This window comes from Populus euphratica, unplaced genomic scaffold (genome assembly GCF_000495115.2).
Source record: "Populus euphratica unplaced genomic scaffold, PopEup_1.0 scaffold649.1, whole genome shotgun sequence".
NCBI classification, from domain to species: domain Eukaryota; kingdom Viridiplantae; phylum Streptophyta; class Magnoliopsida; order Malpighiales; family Salicaceae; genus Populus; species Populus euphratica.
This window is the reverse complement of record NW_011500521.1, coordinates 19,083-27,737: the sequence shown is the minus strand read 5'-3', so window position 1 is coordinate 27,737 and position 8,655 is coordinate 19,083.

The window sequence follows — 8,655 nt, the reverse complement described above, 5'->3', positions numbered from 1 at the left end:
TAAAAATATTCAAAAAAAATAACAATTAAAAAAATGAGGGTCAAATTTAAAAAACAAAAACAAATAATAGGATGGGTAATTTTGAATTGAAGGGTTAAATTAAGAAAAAAACCAATTTCACTAAAGAATTAAAATAAAAAACCACAAAAAATGAGGACTTAATTAAAAATATAATAAATTAATTTTTTTTATCAAATGATGCAATTGAAATGAAATTAAAAACAATTGAAAGTTTATAAAAGAAACAAGAAAATAATTAACAAATAAAAAGAATAAAGATCAAAATTGAAAAAAAGATTATAAATTTAGTTTGAAGGGTGAGATTGAAAAAAATCAGAAACTTACAAAAAGATCAAGGATAAAAATTACAAGTCTAAATAATAAAAGTTGATACTCAAATACGTGCAATTAAGATGACTATCTTGAAATTTTAAATGTCCAACACAAATTATAAGGGAGAAGAGAGAAACGGTAAAATAAAATAAAAAATCTATCAGCAATAACATGTCGAGAACCACCCAATACTTATCATTTCTAGAAGAAGAGGATGCCTTGAGGAATCCAATAACATTATGGAACGAGATTTTTAGCTATTAAAGTTAGTTATGCATACCACATATCAACAACTTTTGTATTTTATTTATTAAATTACCATATTGAGGTAGGCCTAAATAATTATGATGAAAAAACCTTAATGAAATTATATAAAACCCTTAAAGTCATGCTTTGATAATTTTGATTATAAAAGCAATTAGGTCATTACATTATGCTTAAAAAAATATAAAAATCTGAAAAAAATAGTAAAAAACCAAACTACCTCAAAACAACTATATAATAACAAATGAAACTCATGAAAATACCGTTTACCCTTTAATGTCAATTCATCTAATTTTCTTTGTTAAGGGCAAAAAAGTAATTTTACTATTCCAATCCACAATAAATCATGTCTTTATTACATTATTTTTCCACATTATTGAGGTTTTTTTATTAATGGACTAGAGTTATTGTTATAAATGTGTGGCATCGCGATATTTATTCATTCAGATCGGGATCTTTTTGGTGATGGGTAGAAAGAACAATGAATTGTTGTTTCTTATAAAAAAAAAAAAAAAAAGAATTGGAATCATTATCTAGTATTTTGGTCACAAGAAATCCTTATTGGTTTTAAGATTTGGATAAACGGACTGATTATATATAGGAATGATGTATCACCCCTAATATATATTACCTAAGGTAAACTACATTATTTATTTGTTTGAGATAAACTAAGATATTATTGTATTTTCTAATCATTGATATGTCTAATAGTTAAAAATGATTCATCCTAGTAGAGTGGACCTAATTTTATGAGTCAAATCTAGTCATTTTGGAGTAAAAACATATCTTTTGCATCTTTAATATCGGGAATATGTTTTATGTATAAGTTCATAATACTTGCTATTGGAATAAACAAAATATTTTTTTGGTATTTTTAAAATGTAGGTCAAGTTCTTATGAATTTCATAAACTGATTATTAAATCCAAAATGCATACAAAGATAAAAACAAAACTATTTTTTTGAATTATTGGTATTTAAAAAATGCTAAATTATGCCATGTATTTTAAATATGATTTTTTTTAAGACTTTGCCATGTAAAATTTAAAATAAAATTGTATTTTTGAAATTTTTTGTTGTTTTTTTATGGATAAAAAATTGATTTACTTAATACCAAAGAAACGTCTCATGTGTAGGCCACAATATCAAATATTAAATATGGAAGATTAAAAATTTATGGAAAGCTCAAAATTAATGGAAAGATGATCTTCCAAAAGATTTGAGAATTTATTTAATTTAGAATAAGGCCATGTTTAACACAACACAAAAATGTATTTCACAATCAAACTATTTTAATTAGGATATTATCTCATGAAAATTATCGTTCATCAACTCAAGATCAAGCAAAATTAAAAATCCACACACTATTGTGAACTAATTAGGATATTATCTCATGAAAATTATCGTTCATCAACTCAAGATCAAGCAAAATTAAAAATCCACACACTATTGTTAGTTCACGAACTTCATTCAAATTTCATATTAATTCAAATAAATCAACATAAATCCAAACATATCTCATTCATCAACGTTTAATATCTTAAAAAAAAAAGAGCAATCTCAACCCAAAAAATAATCTCACAATTTAACACAAATAATAAAATCATTTCATAAATCAAACCAAATTAATAATGTCCAAATAGTTCAAAAATTATACACAATAATAAATTTTTTGTTAATTTCATAATATTTTAGCAATTTATCAAAAAAATTATTTTAGATTATGAATTTACATTTTGAGGTGTTTGAAACCAACTAAAGGTCATTACATTCAAGTATAGTAGTTTCGGCACGTGCAGCTCATGCATGTCTATAGCAGGTGGCGCTTGCATTCAAGCTCTAGTTACCTTAAGAGACTGAGACCCACTAAATCGGGCAGAACATCAACTTGTTTTTCTACATTGGTCAACGGTGAGGCAAACAAAGTTCTAAAAAGAGAGATTTGACCATTTTATACTTTAGCTCTTACTCTTCTCTCTTATTTGTTTCTCCTCTAACGACAATAGTTGTAATCACTAATGGATGAAGATGTAATAAATATAGTCACTAAGTTGTTCTATTAAGACGGAGGTTGCTGGTCCTATGCTAGAGCTTTTTGATGGAGCGTGACTAGGATGCTATGAAGGTTGTTTTGGTTAAAAGGAAGAGAGAAAGTCATTGTCATGAGGGAGAACTTGTCACTGCTACTAGTGTTGAGGGTTTAAGAGAGGAAGTTACTCACAGTGGTTAATGTTAGTCATAGATCGAGGGAAATGATGATGTTGATGTGTGGTGGCTAACGGCTTGGAGAGTCTAAGTTTTTTCTTAGCTTTCTGGTTATCAAGGGAGCTACTAACTAATTCTTTTTTTTTCTTTTTCTTTTTTGATAATGTTCCTTTAAAATTCCTCTCCCTTTTCTGTGTGAGATTCTCTCACTATTTATTGAAAAAAAATATATTTTTCCTCTCAATTGCTTGGTCCCCAAGCAAACTTGATGACCAAACAACTCAAAATCATTTTAATCCTTTATTTTATTTTATTGCACTTTTGGTCTCCTCATCCAATTTTTTTTTTTAAGGCAACATCAACATCAAGTCAATGAGAAAAATAAATCAATGATTATGAAATGAATGCGTTAAAAACTGAATACATCAAAAATAAATTTTTGGATTTTAATCTCTTTTGAAAAAACATTGAAAATGCAAAATCAATGCAAATACATCAAAAATATATATTTTGGATTTGTTTTTCTATTTTTTTGGATTTGTTTTAAAAAAAAAGATAAAAAATTAAGTTATGATAATTACCATGTGTTCTTCATGTGTCATGAAATTGGATAGTTTTTAATACTATAAAGGGCAAGAAAGCAAAGAAAAAGGAGCAAAGAATAATAAGAAGAAGAAAAAGAAAACTAAAACACTAGTACAAACCTGAATTTGAAGTATGAGGACTATATTTATGGGATTTTTATGTTTTTTTTTTATAGCTCTTTAACAAATAAGTTCTAAACCTTTATAATCTTGTTAACTTCCCCTTTTACTTTTTTTTTCCTATTCATTTATAAACCAATTTAAATCTGTTAATAAAACTTGATTTATCTAAAACAATTCTATATATTATATTATAATATAATTTTTGAAGCACATGACTATTAAAAACATAAACATTAATTTTAGGCAAATGCATTTTAATTACAGGACAATGTTGTCTCGTTAGATCATCTATTATCTAATCTCATGTACATACTGAAAATATCAAAAAGATATAATTAATTTTATTTTGTATTTATCCCAATAAAATTAATTACATATTTTTGTTCTTCTTATGTTAATTACTTGTTTATTTTCTTTTAGATCATACATTATTCTTCCAGAACTTAAATGCATTTACCTAATTAGGTTATTATATTGTCTTCTATATAGGAATATACATGGAAAATAAATGTTTGTGTAGAAAATGAAACAATCAATTACTTGAATATAAAAAAGATTTACTAAAGCTCTTCATGCTCAACTTATTAGAGTCGACCTATGAATTGTATACAACAAGTGAGGATTAAAACGTGCATATAAAGTTTGTTCTTTCTCTCTGATAAGGTTTTATATAAAGTTTTTTCCTATCCTTTTCATTTTTTTTTTCATTTATCATAAAGCATTCTAAATATCTTTTATTGTAAATCTTGATACACTCAAATATAAGATGAAAAAATTAGAAATTCTCATAGTTTTTCTTTTTGCCAAGTTTGTCAAGTCTAACATTCAAGTTCATGTCTATGGGTAAATTAAGTTGTATGTTGTTAAATGTTTAAAACCTCAATGTTAAGACCTTATGACAATAAGATCTTAAAATGATAACCATTTTTATATATCATGCAATATATTAATGCTAATAATATTATAAATTTCTTAGTACATATAAAGATTTAGTATTCTAAATCATTGGAACAAGGATACTAGCTAATGTATTAGCAAAGAAATTGAGACTAAAGACAATTGTTCCTTACAGAACCTGGTTCTAGGAAAAACAAGTTAGTTAATCCTTACTATGACATAATTTCAAATGAAATAATTTAAGATTACTTTATGATATCATAACTTTATATTTAATTTTTCACAAGTTGCTATATGAACACAAGCATATAATGATATGTCATTGGCAGATTTTTTAGAATTAAAATTTGAAATTAGTATTTTATGTTTTTAAAAGTTTTTGTTACCTGTTTTCTAGCCTAAAGATATGCTCTTTATTTTTTTTATTTTTCGGTTTGTGACCTTTCTAATTTGTTGGCCTCCTCTACCGTATATTTTGTAAACAAAATTGTTGAAAGTATAAGAAATAGATAAAATTCTTTTTCTTCCAAAAATCTATAAAGATTGTGCTCTTTTATTTTTTTTCTTTTATTATAATGTCATATAAGTGAACAATGATTAGAGCCCAAAGAAATCCAACCATTCCTTCTTACATTTCTAGCACTTTAGAAACTATTCCACCCAATCCCATTATTCCTCCCAAACATGCATCTATTTATTATTCATGAAATTCACCTATTTGTCTCACTGTTACAAAAATTAATAGACATAGCTATCTCGAGTAGGCTCAATCCATAAAATTAGTTATTGATGGGAAAGGCAAAATAAGGTATTTTTCTAGTGAAGCACCGAAAACTTAGGCTAGTGATCCTAATCAATAAAAATGGTGGTTTAAAAATTCTCTTATTATTGTTTAGCTCATAAATTCCATGGAACCAACCATTAGAAAACCTCACTTATTTCATCTCATTACTAAACATGTATAGGAGGCTATTAAAGATCTTTATTCAAGCATGAAGAATTACTTCTGCTTTTAAGTTGAAGACTAAACTCTAGAAACCCAAGCAAAATGATAATAGTGTTATTGTATATTACAACGAATTGGTAACACTATGGTAGGAACTTGACCAATTTAATGATGAAGTTTAGGAGAATTCAAATGACCATGCTCACCATAAAAGGAGAGAGAAAAATGATAGGGTTTACATGTTTTTAGTTAGCTTTAATAGGAGTTTAGATGAAGTTCTAGGCTTCATTCTTAGCAGGAACCCTTTTTCTAGGAAGTTTTTCTAAAGTTAGGTATAAGGAATCAAGAAGAAAAATCATGTTATGTAACATTGAACTTGGTTTCAATTTCAAACCTAAAAGTTATGCTCTTGTGATAAGAGGTGTTATTTTTAATAATGATGGATATAAGTAACCATGACATGAGTATTACAAAAAAAAATGGCATACAAAGGAAACATATTGGAAACTTCATGGTAAACCAGCAAACTAGAAGCCATGATCCAAATATAAAGGTCGTGCCTACCAAGCCATTATTAAAGAGATTTAAAAGCCTTTAGTCAACTTGGATTCGATCCTTTTTACTAAGAAACAATTGAAGCACTTGTACAAGTTGATTCAATCTCTAAAAATATCTTTAACTTTGTCTTATTCTCTATTACAAAAGGGTAACTTCTTTACTACCGTGTTTTTTAGTGTTATCTATAACTCTTTTTATTATTGGATAACTGATTTTGGCGCAACTGATCATATGATTGGTTGCTTCAAATCATTCTTATCATCTAGATCTTGTACAACAATTTTTAAAAGAAATTAAAATCATAAATGGTTCATTTTTGGCAACTGTTGGAATAGAAACTATCAAACTCACTTTATTATTAATCTTTTATGATATACTTCACATTCCCAATTTATCTAGTAATTTATTATTCATGAGTAAAATTACTTATGATCATCAATGTCAAACTAATTTTACTCTACTTATTGTGGGTTTTAGGAATTGACCATAAGGAGGATGATTGACAGTATTAAGGTAATGGATGGTCTCTATTATCTTAATGATGGACCTTACTTAAGTATACAATATTAAATAATTGCTTAAATTTTGTTTATGTTTCCAAACATGATGATATTATAGTACATCATTATAGGTTAGGTCATTCTATTTTTCAGTATTTCAAGTGCTTATTTTCCAAATTTATTTTAAAATAAGTGTCCATTTTTTTATATAAACTTTGATAGTTTGCTAAAAATCATCGCACATCTTTTTCAAAGTAACCCTACAAACCAACTATATCATTTATTGCAATTCATAGTGATATCTAGTGGCTAAGTAGAACATCTACATACTATTGGAAAAAATGATTTGTGAACTTTATTGATGATCACACGAGACTAAATTGGGTTTATTTAATGATGGAAAACTTTGAAGTTGAAATAATTTTTTAAAAAATAACTTAATGGTAGAAACCCAATTTAAAAAAAAAATATCTAAACTTTATGAAGTGTAATGGTTGAGAATATTTTAATACCATATTGGGTAATTTTTTTATGAAAAGGGAATCATTCATCAAAACTCATGTGTTGACACTTTAAAATAATATTGTGTGGTTTAATGAAAAAATAAAAAACTACTTAACATGGTTTATAGATTACTTTTCACTAGTTAAGTATTTAGATACCTTTAGGATGAAGTTGTTCTTAATGTTACATATCTCATAAGAAGAATGCCTAATTTGGTCTTAAGCTTTGAAAAACCTTTTAATATTTTTCATAGGTTTTATCCAATAAATTGGTTGTCCTTTTCATTACCATTAAAGATATTTAGTTGTACCGCTTTTATTCATATTCACAATCATAATCAAGAAAAACTTGAACCCCAAGTTAAAAAAAATATGTTTTTGTTGGTTATGCTCCCACTTAAATGAGGTATAAATACATTAAACCTAATAAAAAAAAAGTTATAAGAATGAATGTTATTTTTATTTAATTACATCCATGTTTCGTACCTTATTTTCAGGAGAGGACCAAAATAAAGATTTGGCTATGTTTTATATTAAAAAAAAAACTAACAACCTATAATATGATATTTGTTCAACTGTGATCATTCAATCTGAAAATATAAACTATCATCTTGAAAACAAAAATTATAAACTAATTCCTTTATATAGTGAAAAATTAGGTTTACCTACAATGTCATGTTAGGATATTTATGATCCTAACAAAAGAGAAACAAAAACTCATAGTCACAATATTGATACCATTTGATGCTACCTATGATAAAGAAAAAATTAAAAGAAAGATTTACCCAATGTTTTATATCACTTAGAATCCATAAACCCATAAAGTGATATCCATATTAAATCTATACCTCAAGGTTTAGTTTATTTCAACATCGAGTTTTGAGTCTTCTAGTTTTAAAACCAAGATTAGTTCTAATCCTAATTCCAATGATTCTGATTTTTTCATTGTTGTCTATAGAGTGTAAGGTATTATACCCAACATTCATTGTCCAATTATATGTCATTTGAAAACTTCTCACCTTTTTTTCATGTTTTTACCTCACAATTATCTTGTATGAAGATTTATAATACTGTACAAGATGATTTAAAGTCTTAAATGGAAGGATGTCGTATTTGAAAAGATGAAAGCTTTTGAAAAACAAATGGCATGTGGTGGTTAATTGATCTACTAAGAGAAAACATAAATATAAAGTGTAAATGGGTATTTAAAGTTAAGTAACAATCATATGGCTCCCTAGAATGCTATCATGCTTGATTGGTTACCAAAGGATTCACACAGAGCTATGATTATATGAAGACATGTACTCTGATCGTTAAGCTCAATTATGTAAGAGTTATTTTGTCACTCATAACTAATTATGACTAGCCTCTACAATAGTTAAATTTACAAAACATATTCCTTAGTAGAGACCTAGAGGAAAAGGTATACATGGATATACCTCGAGGATTTTGTGAAAAGTTTGGCATAAAAATATGCAAATTAAAAAAGTCATTGTATGAGTTAAAACAATAATTAATAGCCTAGTTTGATAAATTCACTTTGTTTGTTAAAAGACAAGGGTATATTTAAGGATAAAGTGATCATATAATATTACAAGACATTCACATGATGGGAGAGAGCAACAATGATTATGTACGTAGACGATGCAATTCTTATTAGAGATGATATACTTGAGATGAATTGATTAAAATATTTCCTCTCATTTGTCACACCATAGTAGACGTCGTAACACGGATTAAAATT